Raw genomic sequence first — 16,507 nt, 5'->3', positions numbered from 1 at the left:
ATTTTTTTACTATTACCTGGTCAGGCTGAATTCTTTATGTGGTGGATGCAGAGGAATTGTGGGGGGAACCACCAAGGGAGGAAGGCTCAGAGCCCAGGGAGTGGTGGTAGGATGATCTTCAGAGGGAGAAGAGAGAGAAGATGGAAGATGAGGTGTCAAAAATTGAAGAGCTAACAGGGTTTAGTGAGCTGGGAGAGTCTGTGGCAGAGAATCAGAATCCAGAATCAGAGGCACAAGCCAGTTCTGCAGAATGCCCAAAAAGTATAGAATTCTGACAAAAGAGACACAAAACTTTTGATTCCTGAGTAGGCAGGGAGGGAGGCCAAGAGGCAGAGATGAGCCAGGCTGGTGAAGAGTCATGGGTGTCTCCCCCTGCTGCTGCGACAAACTCCCCTGTCCCCCTTGTCTCCCAGAACCAGAAGAGGCATGAAAAGGGCGGAGCAGTGATAGGCTGCACGCAGACGCAGTATCTGATTGCTTGGGGAAAGCCCTGGTGAGAAGGAAACTTATCGACAGCTGTCAGGAGGAGGGGACTTTCATGGGGACCTATTGGAGATGAGCCACTGTGCTCATTAGGCCTGACACTCAGCCACGTTCTGCGAATACGTTCTTTTGCTAATAGTTAACTCCAGCTCTGAATGTGTGATTTACTGCTGGATCGCTCTTTGACAGGTGGGCTCGTATGGGGACATAGGAAGCTGCTTTATACTGAGTCAAACTAGTATAGCTCAGATTTGTCCACACTGACTGAAGAAGAAGAAGAAGAAGAGTTTGGATTTGATATCCCGCTTTTCACTCCCTTTAAGGAGTCTCAAAGCAGCTAGCATTCTCCTTTCTCTTCCTCCCCCACAACAAACACTCTGTGAGGTGAGTGGGGCTGAGAGACTTCAAAGAAGTGTGACTAGCCCAAGGTCACCCTTGGAGGTGCATGTGGAGGAGCGGAGACGCGAACCCGGTCCCCCAGATTACGAAACTACCGCTCTTAACCACTATACCACAATGGCTCTCACCACTGACTGGTGGTGACTCTCCAAGTTTTCAAGCAGGAGGCACTCCCAGTCCCACCTGGGGTTACTGGGGATTGAACATGCTACTTCTGCATGCAAAGCTATGGTCCTTTCTCCAAAGTAAACCAGCTTTAATTCTATCATAAAAGTTACCTGAGTGCTCCATTCCCCCCAGAATAAATCTCTCCCTCCCTCCCCACACACCCATTCAGGAAAGGCTTTGATGTGTTTGTTGCTTATAGCATTCTTTGCTATGCTAACATTTTCTTTGTTGCCTGCTCAAAGCATGTTTTCTCTCAAAGACAAATGACATGTTGTTTTCTAAATGTCAAGCCAGTCCATAAGATAGCTGAGCCTCACAATATTGTACTGAGTTGCTGGGGTGTGTGTGTGTGTGTTAAGCTGTACGCCTGAGTCCCTTCTAATTCCTGGACCTAGCAAGGATTCATTTGTTGGAATAGCCAGGCCAGCTTCTTGGTAATGGCCCCCTAAGTATGGGTTGTTAGCATGACAAAGGAAATGGCTCTGCGCTAGGGGGCAATGCGTGGGCCTCCCTCCCTCAACTGACTGGTACTTAGAAGGAGCTGGGCTAGAAGCAGGCTGCAGGGAGAAGCCTGAGAGGGAGAGAAATGCTTGATTTCTGCTTGAATCCAAGGCTGAGGCCATAGGAGAAGCAAGTCCTTATGCTGTGAGCCCCTCCATCATAGGCTCAGGTTGTAGATATGTGTAAATATAACATACATCACAAAGACACCACAGTTTCATTCCGAGGAAACCAAACCCTGGGTAAGTGCCTGGAACCCCTGGAATCTTGCACCACTCTGAAATTGTGGTGGTGTGCAAGAATATGTTAGAAGCTTTTAAAAAGAAATGGGACTGTCATGGTGGATAAAAGGAGTAAAGCATTTTTTTTTTCCTGTAAGGGAGCGTCCCTGGAAATGACACAAATGAGAGATATCACAATATGCGTAGCCAGGAGCTATATAGCTGAGTCAGCTTTATAGTTGTGGTATGAATAAGAAATTACGCCAGAATATCTGCTCTGGAGACAGTAAAATGTGATGGTTTGTTCTGTTCTTGAGATGTTGTGCCAGTAATTTTTTTCATACATCAAATTTGTAAAGTAAGCAGGAATGTTATATGCATCTTAACAGGTGCTGCCTAACACGTATCCGTCACCACAAGGTTGATGACAACACTGCAACAGCTATTGCTAAGAAATGTACAGGTAACATGCCATGGGAAATGCCAAGAGTCAAAGAGCAAGAGATCATTCTATGATTTGGGCCTTCAAGAGGAATGGTTTACACCAGTGGTAGTGAATGTGGTGCCCTCCATATGTTTCTGAAGTACAGTTCCCACCATCCCTGGCTCATGAGTTCACAAGGGTATAAATATTTCCTAGGCCTTGATTTCTGCAGTTGGCATAATTTGGTGGAATACTCTGTGGAACAGAAATCCCACCTTGGCTAAGCTGCTGCTTCTTCTTCTTCTTCTTCTTCTTCTTCTTCTTCTTCTTCTTCTTCTTCTTCTTCTTCTCTCAGGCTAGGATGAACAACAACAATAAAACACCCTGTCAAGTGAGTTCTGAGTTTTACTTACTCCCATACAAGGGTGCCAACTTGAATAAAATATGGGGGGGGGGGAAGGTAAGCCCCTACCCAGCATAATCAATCGCATAACACGGTCAAATATTTTATTGAGAGGGGCAAAGACTCCTTGGCCCCTGGGAATTGACTCCTATGCTCCCATACTGGTAACTGGCCAGAGTGACCAGACTGATACAAGAATGGCTAACTGGTAAGCCTGTCTGTCAAAAGCTCACCATTCCCACTGAGCCATGAATGGAAAAAGCTGGTGAAGTTAAATATTTAAGCTTAGGCCCATCTGCCCCTGTGTCTACAGACAAGAAGAGACCAGTAGCATTTCTCGAGGGAAGCAATGTGGTAGGTACCATCTATTCATGGGAATGAATGACAATAACATTTCAAAGGACAAACAATCCCTGTTTCTTACATGCCCCCTCAGTAGGATAGCACCTAGACTAGGGTGTAAAATATCTGCTGTCTGGTGATTGTCAGTTCATTCTGGATATAAAGTGTGGTTAGAATAATGCCTCTGTTGGTACACATGCCAGTAGCCGCATCGTTGCTCTCCTGTTCAACCTCAGAGCTGACATATGTCAGAGGAACAGCTACTGTTCTGTCTCTGACTAATAGGAAAGTGGTTCCTGGGGGAGCAGTTAAAGACAAAACCAAACCCTGTAAGGCCAATAATAGTCTTGTTCACAGAAATCTTATCTTTTCGGATCCCATTAACATTTTGTCACATCTCCCCACATGATCACAACACAAGCCCCACCTCCTGACCCCTCCTGACCCAAAGCATCTTTCCTTGTCTGCAAAGGCTTTTCTGTGGGATTGTGCCTCCCAACTCCCATGCCCAGAAAACTGCATGACTGAGATCCATGATCTACCTACAAGATATGTCGCTTCTGGGAGTGTCAAGTTCTTGGAGCACACAAAGTGTATTGCATTGTACTATGGAAAATACAAAACCTTTCTACAAGGAGTGTAGAATGAACTCCAGAATCTAGCCTTCAGAAAGTCTCATTTGAATAACAGCAAGCTTCTATCCCTTATTGGCCGGAAAAAATAGGCTTGAAAGATCCCCAGCTGAAATCTCAAAAGCTGGTGGCGTGTATGTCAAGATGTCAAGAGGTTATCCATGTGGCCTCAGTAAAATGTATAGCTCTTTCTCCTCTTCCTCGCTACGAAAACCAGAACCAATTGTGCAAGGTAACAAAATACCTGGGGCAGTCTCATATTTTGAGCTAGAACTGAGAAAGGTTTGGTTTACTCTCTGTGCCGAATCCAAAAACCTAATGGGGGAGTGCTGATGCTATGAGTCTTTCCACGTTATGCTTTGCCTCTCTATATGTCTTATACCCCACTGTCTCCAGCAACCTCCACTCCAAGGAAGCCAAACCTGAGGCACACACTGGCACCCCTGAAATCTTACTGCTTGGAGATTGTGGTGTGTGCAGAAATAATCGATAAAAATTGTTCAGTATAAGGGATCTTTGAAAATGTAGCTTTAATACAAAGGGTTTGGGAATTCAGGTTGAGAAGATCTGTATTTTTTTTAAAAATAAAATCCTTGTATTAATTATAACAGCCCTATGAAGTACCGTATTTTTCGCTCTATAAGATGCACCAGACCACAAGACGCACCTAGTTTTTGGAGGAGGAAAACAAGAAAAAAAATATTCTGAATCCCAGAAGCCAGAACAGCAAGAGGGATCGCTGCGCAGCGAAAGCAGCAATCCCTCTTGCTATTCTGGCTTCTGGGATAGCTGCGCAGCCTGCATTTGCTCCATAAGACGCACACACATTTCCCCTTACTTTTTAGGAGGGGAAAAGTGAGTCTTATAGAACAAAAAATATGGTAAATCACAAATATCCAGACTTGATTGCTAACATTTTGGTGTAAAAATGAAGTAATGCTGTCAGTTTCCTGAAGACTTTTCTTCTGGAGAAAAAGCAGGGAAATTTAAAATAAAAATAATTGGACATTTGACCTGTTTTTTAACAAGCAACATACCGTACTTCCCACACCAAACTATTGTTGTTGTTGTTAAAAATATTAACGATTTCTTAGTTTACAAAAATAGGTGCACTGTCTCTTTTTTCAAGTTGTGTTTTCTACAGATCAGTTTCATTTGTTGTGAGACATTAGTGTTGCATACAATGTTAGGTTGGGAATAAAAGAGGGGGGAAGAGGGGGAGGTTAGGGTGGGGTGGTAATGGTACATCAAACTATTATTAGCATTTTTATTTTTTTATTTTGCATTCTCCGTTTAAATCTCTCTTACCTTGAGACTTTACTGTATTCCTAAGGGGTCTGATGTATTTCTGAAGCACCAAAGCTCAGGGTTTGAGCCCATGCAGGAGGTCCCAGGCTCACCCCTTACCATCTCCTGGAAGGTTTGCTTGAGGACCACATCCCTTGAGGACCACATCCAGTCAGTGTAGACAAAATTGCTTCAGATGGACCAACGGTCTGACTTGGTATAAGACAGCCTTCTATAAATAACTACATTTCACATTGTTACAGCTTCATCCTAAGCATAAGGGTGATTTCTGAACCCTTTCTGTGAGGGTATGCCGCTCTCAATTTTCATATTATCTCCTGATGAAATAACAAGTGACTCTTTGCACTGAGCAAAAATAACCAAGAAGAGGGATCAGTCAAGACATTAACTGCCTCTCTGGATTTTTTTTTTAAAAAAACTAAACTAAACTGGAACAACAATTATTGCTAATAATAATTAGATGTAGGAAATATGTTGCTTGTCAAAATAACAGGTCAAATCTCCAATTACCCTTTTAAAAAAATCCACTGCTGGTTCTTAAGAAGAAGCCTTCTGAAAACTGACAATGTTACTTCATTTTTACACCAAAATCTTAACAGCCGAATGTGGATATTAATTATTTAGTTCATAGGGCTGTTGTGGGGATTAATATAAGGATTCTATAGAAACAATTAAAAGTATTGCCTTTTAAAGAATTCTTTCAAATATAATTAGCAGTAATGTCGTATAGGGCCAAGGTATGCTTTTGATGACTAGTCTCATGTAGGCAAGCTTCTATCCTGTCATCTAATAAATTTGATAGAATCAAAACTTTGCTGTCGACATGCCTTGCCTGTCTCTCTTCCCCTCTTTGCCTGTCTTTGAGCTTCTGTTTTCTCTGCTGTCCCTTCTTATTTCTTAAGACACTTCTTAGCTGCCGGTTAGATGTTAGTGCCAAGTGACATGCACAGCCTTAAAAACAAATAATTTATTCTGAAGGTTGGCCATTCTGTCGCATGTTGTGTTGGGCGGATGCTGAATTGGAGATGTTCTTTCCCGTGACGTCGCCACCGTTCAGTTATCTATTTAGAACGGGAATACAAATGATGCTTAGCCTCTTCTTAAAGCGTCCATTCCTCCTCCTGCTCCTTAGACAAAAATGGAGAAACTTTTGTGTTGTAGCTTCTGCTTGCTCATTATCCAGGGGTGGTGTTTGGGGCCATAAATGGCACTTTCATCTTTCTCCTGACAGCCGCATCTGAAGTAAGCAAGAGATCTAACTGGTCTCCTGCTAGCTGCCATTCCCACTCATGTTTCTATGGAGAGAGATGTCAGCCCGGGTAAAGCTGGTTCCTGAGCAGTGCAGGAGTCCATAAAAAAGGTTAAGAAAGACACACACCCCAAATGCCTCCGCTGGTGGGCAGGTTCCTCCTTTGTTCTTTTTCTATCCAAAGGAGAGCTTTCTGGGTGTTTTGATTATGAAAGGTACGTGCTGTGCTGGAAAGCTGAGTCGATCTCAAGCAACATCTTGAAAAGGAAGATGAGCAGAAAGCTGGTAAGTTTGCTTTTGTGCCCCTTTGCTTTGGTGGGGGCGGGTCTCCCAGGACCATACTACACGTAGCTTTGCCTTTAACTGCAGAATAGTTGGGGTTTTTGTTTTTTTGTTATTGTACAAATGGCCAGCAAAGAAGCAGACTCTCCAAGTGTCCCTATTTTCCAGGGACAGTCCCAGATTTATGTACAGAAGCTGTCCCAGTTTCTGATTTGATCCTGGAACGTCCCACTTTTCTTTAGGATGTTCCTAATTTAATCAGAGAATTGTTGGGGAGTGAAATATACTCGGAGTCCTGCAGTGATTTCATGCTCTTTATTGCAGCTTGTAAAACAGTGATTAAATTTCCCCCCCAAACCTCAGGTTTTCTTTACATTATTTACACAATGAGTCCCGTCTGATTGGCTGATTCTGCTTCCCTCCTGGAGCCTGATTGGTCTTCTCCTGCAAGCCAATCAGCTGTTGCATTCTAGGATCTTACCAGCCTAATAGGCTGATAAACTTCCTCCTGGAGCCTGATTGGTCTTCTCCTGCAAGCCAATCAGTTGTTGCATTCTAGGATCCTACCTGCCTATTGTTCTAGGATCCAAGCTTAGTACATAACAGGCAGTATGGAGTTATGTGACCCCCGAGCCAAGGAGATAAGTAACTATACAATCTTCCTATAATTAAGGGCTCAGCTAGGCAAATCTTCAGAATTATTATTATTATTTTATTTATTCATTCTTATTTTAAAAATTTGTATACAAATTTGTATTTATTGAAACTGTATACTTCACCTGATGATCACAGAGCAATTCGCAACATAAAGACACCACATGAGAACACAAAATATATAATAAAACAAGTACAAAACACACCAATAACTCATCACCCACAAAAGCCATAGAATGTCCAGTCAGCCAAAGGCCTGGCTAAAGATGTTTTTGTCTGTTGCCTAAAGATATGTAACAAAGACTTCTGGCAAGCCTCCCTAGGAAGAACATTCCACAAAAGGGGAGCCACTGCAGAAAAGGCCCATTCTCGTGTTGCCACCCTCTGGGCCTCCTGTGCAGTGGGCACATGAAGAATGGCCTCAGAGGATGATCACAGGGTCTGGGTCAGTTCATATGGGGAGAGGTAGTCCATTAGTGCTGGGAAAACTCAGGAGGCATCCTAACTCAGTAACTATACCCAACTGTTTGGTCAAAGGCTGTGGGGTTTTTTTTAACTAGCCTTCTCAGAGTCTACTAGCCTGCATTTGTATCCTGCCTGTAAAGTAGCAGGTTTCCTCATCTCTATGGGCTTCCCTGGAAAACAGAAGTTACTCCCCTCTTCAAATAGAAAATACAGAGCATGTGCTTCTCCAGCGCCTATATTATAGAGACATCCGTATTAGCCTCATCTTCCCACTACTCCATAAGTACCCAGGACGCACAGGACAATTCTATACCTCCCTGCAACTTTCATACACCAACCATGCTACAACATACAATGTTGCCAGGTTCTGCATAGCAGCGTTCAAAATTCATCGGTTGATGACCTGCGCCACAAAATAGATTTAATGAATACTCATATCAGAGTGCTTTGTAAATTTCTTTGTAAATTGATAGTCATAACCTTTTATATACTAACCTTTTATGCTCTTCCTTATTCGTTTAATGCTCTTAACCCTTCTTTTAGATTATTTTAGCTTCTTTTAGTTTCTTATAGTCTTTAACATATACCTTCTGTTTTAATAACATTAGATTTCCAAAATGTTTTATAGATTTTAAATGATTGTACCTCACCCTATTTATGCTGGTCTATAATAAAGATTTGATTGATACTCCCCTCTCAGTAGCTAGTAATTTTGTTTGTTTGCTCTGCACACAAGTAACCTTTGTGGGCTTTTTTCTAAGGCTGAAGCGAAGTCAGCTCTAATAGTGTTCATTGCTTAAAACCAAGCAGCTCTTGCCCCGGCTTACCCCCAGGAGTAGGGCACACATGCCACCCCGGGCACCCGAGCAGCTAGATACGCTGCTGTGGGTCCCCTTGGGTATGTAAGTTCAATGCATTTGGTAAGGAAAGTTTCAGGGAGGGAAAGGAACCTGATGCAGGCAGGGCTGATGAATTCTCTTCCCACAGCAGCGGTTTCAGCTTGCAGCCACCTGAGTTGTTCTGCTTACCTTGGACAACGCAGGTAAGATATGGGAATGTTTCACTGTAGGAGCTCCCTCCCTCCCTGGTTAGCTGGTTTTAGGAGGAAGCCTGACATGCCATATGAAATATACTCGGAGTCGAGTGTGGATTTCATGCTCTTTATTCAGCTCATAGTAGTGAGGAATGAAAGTTCCCCCAAAATATCTGCTTTATATACATTATTTACACAATGGGCTGCACGTGATGGGCTAATTCCGGGATTCTCCTGTAGGCCAATCAGGTTGCGGATTCACTTCCACCTGGAGCTGGATTGGGTGGCTCCTGCGGACCAATCATGCTGCTGCATTGTTCTAGGACCAATCAGACTGCTGCATTCTGAATCCTATTGTTCTAGGACCAACCAGACTGCTGCATTTTGGATCCTATTCAACTCAGTACATAACACCATAATACTAGAATGTGGGGTTGCCCAGTAAGTAGGAAGGACCTCTGCCTGAAACCTCAGCTGCCAGTCACAGTAAAGGTAAAGGTAAAAAAAGAGCAAAGGACCCCCTGACGGTTAAGTCTGGCTTCTGTCCTGGTATCCCGTTGTGCCAGAAGTGGTATAGTCCTGCTGGCCACATGACCCGGAAAGCTGTCTGTGAACAAACGCTGGCTCCCTCAGCCTAAAGCGAGATGAGCTTTTGACTGGACTTAACCATCCAGGGTCTTTTACCTTTACCTACATTAATAATAATATTTCATCCTGTGAGTGATTAGTGGTTAAAAGTGATACACAGCCTAAGTCAGATTTGCAATTCTGATCTCATTGTTTTCCGTTATTAGGCACCGTTAGAGCTTAACCAACAAATGATACATTCTATTTGCATTTGGCGCAGAAGACTCATTACAAGAAGACACCGTCTCTGTCCCGAGGATTTGATATGCTGCTGGGTTAGTTAACCCAAACTCATTGTCATTCACTCTGAAGCAAAGGATATTGTTACCTTACATAGAAGTTTTGCCATCTGATTATTTATTTTATTCCTGGAGTCGCCTTTTAAAAGGTCAGTTCCCATGTGAACAGAGATTTGTGGGGCTTTAAAAATGTCTATAGATTTTACAAACGTGCCTCATGAGTGATAAGAAGCAAATGTGCATAGGTAGTTCTAGTACAAGCCAGCACCAGTCCCCAAAAGCACTTGCACACACAAAGGCCAATTCTTGCCAGCCAGAAACCTCCTAGCGACCTTCCCAGTAAACTCTCAACTCAAAGGTTATTTTCATTACTCTCTCCCAGTGTCATACTGCAAAAACTACATCCTCTGCTTCTACCTAGGCACATATTCCAGAAGCTTGGAGTAGCCTTCTGCAATCAAAACCAGTAATTCAGACTTAACAGCCCATTAGGTGACAGGCTATATGCAAAAACCTAGCTGCAGATGGCCATTTAATATAACCAAAAAGCAGGGGCATTGCTAAGTACTTAAGGGAGATGGGACTAGGCATGGGGGATAAATTCAGCTCAGATTGCATTTAAAGGCAAAACTACCTAATAGCAAGGGACGCCGATGGTGCTGTAGGTTAAACCACAGAGCCTAGGACTTGCCGATCAGAAGGTCGGCAGTTCGAATCCCCACAACCAGGTGAGCTCCCGTTGCTCGGTCCCTGCTCCTGCCAACCTAGCAGTTCGAAAGCACGTCAAAGTGCAAGTAGATAAATAGGTACTGCTCCGGCGGGAAGGTGTTTCCGTGCGCTGCTCTGGATCACCAGAAGCGGCTTAGTCATGCTGGCCACAGCCCGGAAGCTGTACGCCGGCTCCCTCGGCCAATAAAGCGAGATGAACGCCGCAACCCCAGAGTTGTCCGCGACTGGACCTAATGGTCAGGGGTCCCTTTACCTTTTACCTAATTGCAATTTCCAAATTTCATGCTAAGAAATGAAACACAGATTTCCTTCAAAATCTGCTCTTCTCTGAATGCAATGTCTCCAGTCAAGAGAAACACCAAAATTGTCAGTGTCTCCCATCCCTATTTGAGGCGCAGGCCCCCCAGGCCTTTCTCTCTGGCCCTTGAGACTCTCTCCAGGCCAAATCCCCTCCCCAGTCACACCCCGCTCTTCCCAGGCCATGCCGCAGCTTACCAGCTCTGCTTTGCATCTTGATATGTTGGTTTCGCCTGGCTGGAATGTGTCCTCTGAAAATGCCTCTTGCTTGCCTGGATGAAAGATAAAGAGGGGTGTGTGAAGGAACTAGCCTATGGTATAAAGGTAAAATTTACATACATGGCTCTGGCCAGTTTTGCCTGTGGCCCTGCCCATCACTAGTACATCACTCCTGGAAGGTTGGCCAGAAGGCGATGTGGCCCTTACACTGAACAAGGTTCGACCTCCTTCCCCCTTTTATAGTATCCATGAGCTTGTTTACCCAGCCCAATGATTCTCATTGTATAGTGAAGGAGCATCCTGTCTCTGCTCCATATGGAGGTTGCATAAAAGTGGCCTCTCGTTTGTAAGAGAGACGTTGTTTGGAGTATTTCTCTGAGAAGGGTCACAATGTATAGATGGATATTCTTTCAGATGCTTTGAATGCTATAGTATCAGCATTGTCCGAACAATTGTCTGAGGGGAAAACATTATGTCAACCGGGCCTGTGCCATATGTTATAGAACTGTAGAATGGGAAGGGACCACAAGGGTCATCTAGTCCAATACAACCTTGAGATTAAGAGTCTTGTGCTCTACCGACTGAGCTATCCCAGCATTTTATGTTATGTTATGCACAGTGGCTTTTCTTGGTAAAATATGAGGTATTCATACATTGCTAAAAAGTGCTATAGTGGCAGCCCAAGATGGCTGCCATTAGCAGCAAAAGAAGTGCTGCCTCCTGGTGAGTGCTGTCAGGACTTTTCCCCAGCCGGAACTCGCCAGAACCCAGTGCCGGCACCTCTCAGGTGGGCACCATTGCCGTTATGAGAGAACAAAGGAGGCTTTCATGGTCAGTTCCAGCATCTCTTTTTCTAGAAAAACAGCAGTGAGAGTGTTGGTTTAAGGTGGGAAACGGTATAAACAGGGAAATCTTGGATGCCAAGATCCAAGTTAGGGGCAAGCACTCTTTGATGAGAGAACCCCTAAGAGATATTTAATATCTCAAAATATGTAGGAAACACAGGCTGTTGGGCCTTTAAAATATGCCTTTGTGAGTTCCAAAACTTCCCTCTTCCCCTAGCATAGAAAAAGACCATACGTTTGGTAAGTTAAAAATGGTTTTCAAAGTAGTGAAAGTTCCTAAATTATTGGCATAGGAACTTAAGAGTGGCTTGTGAGAGCCAGGCATCTTCACACACTTAGCTCCTCGGGTAGACTGGGAGAGAACAATAGTTCCTAGTTACCTAGTTCCTCCCAAGGTGAGGGGAAGTGGACATAGCTAAACCTGGTAGAACAGCTTACTCTATGGTATTAACCCCTTCATGTGTTAATTAGACTTAAACATGTTGGTTATATGAGGCTGGTTATTCCACAAAGAGGACTCAAGGGCCTTGGGGAAAGTTTTCTTTGTCAGTGGACCCTGGCAGGTTTACATGTTAAAACAATGAAGAGAGTGGTGATACAGTGACTACTGCAATCGGCGCAATATTATATCACCAAGGCTGTAAACAAACAATAAATGTTCATAAGAATGGCAAAAGTAGTTTTTTCCCCAAATAGGTTTTATCTTAAACAATAGCAAATGCAGTACATGAATAGTTCACTAGGACAGATCCTGAAGCTGAGGCTCCAATACTTTGGCCACCTCATGAGAAGAGAAGAATCCCTGGAAAAGACCCTGATGTTGGGAAAGATTGAGGGCACAAGGAGAAGGGGACGACAGAGGACGAGATGGTTGGACAGTGTTCTTGAAGCTACCAGCATGAGTTTGACCAAACTGCAGGAGGCAGTGGAAGACAGAAGTGCCTGGCGTGCTCTGGTCCATGGGGTCACGAAGAGTTGGACATGACTAAACGACTAAACAGCAACAATATATCAGTGGTTCAGTGCTGGTTGTGGAAATAAAAATGGTGGCTAGAGCCAGCTGCCAAGCACTAAAAAAGCTAGGGAAGGCATTGGCTGTGGGCCCTGTCAGGGTAGTGGATCTGGGCCGCTGATTCTGCCCAAGGATCTCAAGTGCTGATGCCACGACTGTATCCATCCACAATGTTGAGAATATTATTGGACTGGGTAAGTGTCTTAAAAAAGGGACGCGGGTGGCACTGTGGGTAAAACCTCAGCGCCTAGGACTTGCCGATCACATGGTCGGCGGTTCGAATCCCCGCGGTGGGGTGTGCTCCCGTTGCTCGGTCCCAGCGCCTGCCAACCTAGCAGTTCGAAAGCACCCTCGGGTGCAAGTAGATAAATAGGGACCGCTTACTAGGGGGAAGGTAAACGGCGTTCTGTGTGCTGTGCTGGATCGCCAGATGCAGCTTGTCACGCTGGCCACGTGACCCGCAAGTGTCTGCGGACAGCGCTGGCTCCCGGCCTCTAGAGTGAGATGAGCGCACAACCCTAGAGTCTGTCAAGACTGGCCTGTACGGGCAGGGGTACCTTTACCTTTACCTTTTAAGTGTCTAAATCAGCCCTCTGGCAGATCCATTCCATGAAGTACTGAGCAGTTTGGCTGGATGAATGCAATGTGTCCAAGACATTAAACTTTCCAGTCTGGGTGGGCCTCTTTAAGCATAAAGCCTGTTATTTCCAGCACTCCCAGAACACAGAGGTGGATCCCTGTGTTAACTTTTCAGTCAGTTAAAACGCTTTAAAAAAAATTATTGCTGTACAGAGAGAACAATTATTTTCCCTCCTCTACTGTTACCTTATTAAGTATCTGAAAATGGTCAACATATATTGCCCTTTAATCATCTGTTCCATAGGACAGACATACCCAGTGTCTCAAGATTTCATCATATGATTTGCCTCCTCATCTGCTTCGTTGAATATCAAGGTTCCCCTGCCCCCACAAGTTTAGGTCTTTGTAAAGGGAATGAGAGTGGAAAGCGTTGGGCTCTTTCCACAGATTTAGCTGGCCGACAGCAAGATTCCCTGTGATATTTTCAACCACCAGCATTATAGGCAAGGATTTTTATTGTTATGCAAGGAGTTGATCATCTAGTCCAACCGCCTGTGATGCAGAGATATACAGCTGTTCCATGAGGGGATTGAACCTGCAACCTTAGTGCTATCAGCACCATGCTCTAACCAACTGAACTATCCAGGCAGTAAAAAGAGTAAAAGGACAATTTCAGCACTTGAGGAGGGTTCAGACCAGGGCCAAGGAAGAGTGGATATTGCCCAGGGAGAATACCAAGGGCTGAATGGAGAAGCCTGGAGATACATCATTCTTGTTCTAACCTCCAGTGGTGGCTGATGCCCATTAGGACTGGTAGGGCCGGGGCGGAAGGCAGGGAGACCAGCAGTAAGTGCAGCCACACACATCTCCAAGTTTTTGTAAGGAAGAAGGCAGGCAGGTGGGGGCTTGCTGAGCACAGGCTGAGGTTGGTGGGCCAGTGCCCCATTTGCCTTAATGGATGAACTTCCTCTGCTAACCACTACACCACACTTGCTTTGATAGGCAGTGATTTAACGAACGCATTTCTCAAAGCACATGAACAGTTTTCTCACAACACAGAAGTTGGGAATCACTACTTTAGGATAGGGAGGTATAACCAGGGCTTCTTTTTCCAGTTCCAGCATCTCTCAGGTGGGCACCATTGCCATTACAAGAGAACAAGGGAGGCTTGCATGGTGAGTTCCGGCACCTTTTCTTCCAGAAAAATAGCACTGGGTATAACCTATAAGCCACCATCTTTGTCATTGTCCAGATTGCTTCCACCTGCTCTTCTAAGGTTACAGGGTTAAATTAGCTGGCGACTGGAGTCGTTATCAGGTGTACACTTGCATTTTAATGAAGGTTTCCGTCTCACTTATTTGCAGGATTGAAAGAGTGAAAAAGGCAAAGCAAATAGTTGTTGCTGTGTCGCAGGCAGGGTAGCATTAAGTTTTTTTTTTTAACAGAGGGAAAACAGGTAAAGCAGGATTAGAGGCTGGGAAACAAATTAAGAGGCAATAAAAAAAGAGATCGAGGAAAGTTTGAGTTGCCGTGCCGCTCAGCAGAGGTGGGACTGGGAAAAGGGCACGTTGGTTTGGTTTGCAAGGTGTCCTGGAATCCTTTTCCAGGAGGTGTAGACAGAGAGGTCATGCAAGTCGTTAACTGCATGGAAGAAAATGGGAAGCATCATTGTGGAGTACTCACCACTTTTAACTGCTGGAAGGTGTGCCCTGAATCTGTCAGCAAGATTTCAGTCTGTGTTTTTCAGATGAAACAGTACAGCAAAACAGATCAAACTTCACTTATTTTTGTCTGGTCCCCCCCACCCTCATTCCCTGCAGGAAATGACAAGCTCATTTTACATGTGTGGTGTTTTTTTTTAAATTAACATTTCCCCATGCCCCTGTATAATTTAGCTTTCCCTGTTAATTGAAGTTTTCATCTTAGAAAAAACAACCCCACAACTGTTAAATAGGATTATCACCTTTTCATTCTAATATTCTTTCTAAACAGCCTATACATATCCCTGTCTCCTTTATAATATGGTTTTGATCACGTTCAGGATGCAAAATACCCTCTTTTCTTAACCATCCTATGGCCATGTGAAGCCACTCTTAGGCTGAAATCCTGTATAAGCATACTTGGGAGTAAGGCCTGCTGAAGTCAGAAGGGCTTGCTTCTGAGTACACATGTCTAATATTGCACTAGTCTTATTCAGGTATTGGGTTTATGAGTGAAACAACATGTTATGGGCTCTGCCAAGTAGCCCCGCCTCCCAAATGAGGAATGCCTTCTGTTCTCTATGCGTACAGGGCAAGTGTCTGTAGGAATAGGGAATTTCCATATACGAGTCCTTCATGCAGACATTTCTGCTGTACATGCAGACACAGAGGGCAGGGATCTACTCAATGAATGGACTACTCAGCATGGCTCCTTTCCTTGGTTCCATGTTGCTTTTACTCTTATGTATAAATGCCTGAATAGGACCGCCACTTTGGGTGGTGATATCCCAATGGGCAATGCCCCCACGGAACTCTGCCCACCCTTGCTGGGGCCACGACTCCAGTAAGCGAGGCCGCAGGTGGCAAAATGTGTATTTTCACATGCTAAGTGTACAGAAATCAATCAATAGATGCAGTGGCTAATCATGCAGGATCTAGATGTCTTTTCACAGGGGAGCAATTCTGGTGGAGGAATATATTGCATTTCCCCAAATGCTTTCCACAACTTTTTACAGCTGAGAGTCTTTTCTTGTTGGTTGTACTATGTCAACTATGTGGCTGAGAGGGGCCACGGCTGGCTAGCAGCTTTTTCATCATGCCGAGTGATGAAACACCCAACTTTCTGCACCCAACACTAGCAAGTTTAAATTAACTTTGTCCTCTCCCACCACCAGTGTCTTCAGGGGCCAAGTACTCCACAGGGAAGGTGGGGGGAACCTTTGGTCTCCAGAGATTGCTGAACCACAGCACCCATCACCCTTGGAAGTTGTAGTTCAGTGACAAAGGTTCCCCACTCCTGTCATAGGATTACAGGAAGCAGCCTCCTGCCAGGTTAGAAGATTTTTTCCATCTGGAATAGGGTCATTGGTAGCATTTCTCCAGGGGTCTCAGAAAGATACCTTTCCCATCATATGCTACCTGATCTTTTAAACCATACATGCTGCAGTTTGAACCTGGGACCTTCTGTATGGAAAGCATAACGTCTATCACTGAAGCAACATTCCCCCCCTTCACCATGTACTACCACAATGCTTACCCAGCTGCTCCCCTACAAATGCACTTCTTGGCAATGCTGGCCTTAAAAAAAAAATCTTCTGCCAGCCCAGAAGTTCCCATCCAATCCAATTTGCATGCGAATAGCAGCATGTCTCTCCACCTTGCAGAACAGTGGCTTGGATCCCTTGCATAAATGAGA

The 16,507-nt window shown here is 44.4% G+C and overlaps 1 long non-coding RNA gene across 8 annotated transcripts in view; it reads right to left on the bottom strand.

Moving 5' to 3' along the window:
- LOC308479831 overlaps positions 1 to 16,507 on the bottom strand; it is a 54,729-nt gene that overhangs the window by 5,324 nt on the left and 32,898 nt on the right. For 6 of the 8 annotated variants that reach the window (XR_013987826.1, XR_013987827.1, XR_013987829.1 and 3 more), the window contains one exon: positions 8,678 to 10,728. This is a non-coding gene — a long non-coding RNA (uncharacterized lncRNA). Of the gene's footprint in view, positions 1 to 8,677; positions 10,729 to 12,767; positions 14,753 to 16,507 lie in introns of those variants that run through there. The other 2 variants (XR_013987828.1, XR_013987832.1) reach the window with 2 other exon arrangements.

This window comes from Podarcis pityusensis, assembly GCF_964106645.2.
Source record: "Podarcis pityusensis genome assembly, chromosome: 6".
Classification (NCBI taxonomy): domain Eukaryota; kingdom Metazoa; phylum Chordata; class Lepidosauria; order Squamata; family Lacertidae; genus Podarcis; species Podarcis pityusensis.
Note: the sequence above shows the minus strand (reverse complement) of the source record. Positions and strands in the feature narration are given on the sequence as shown.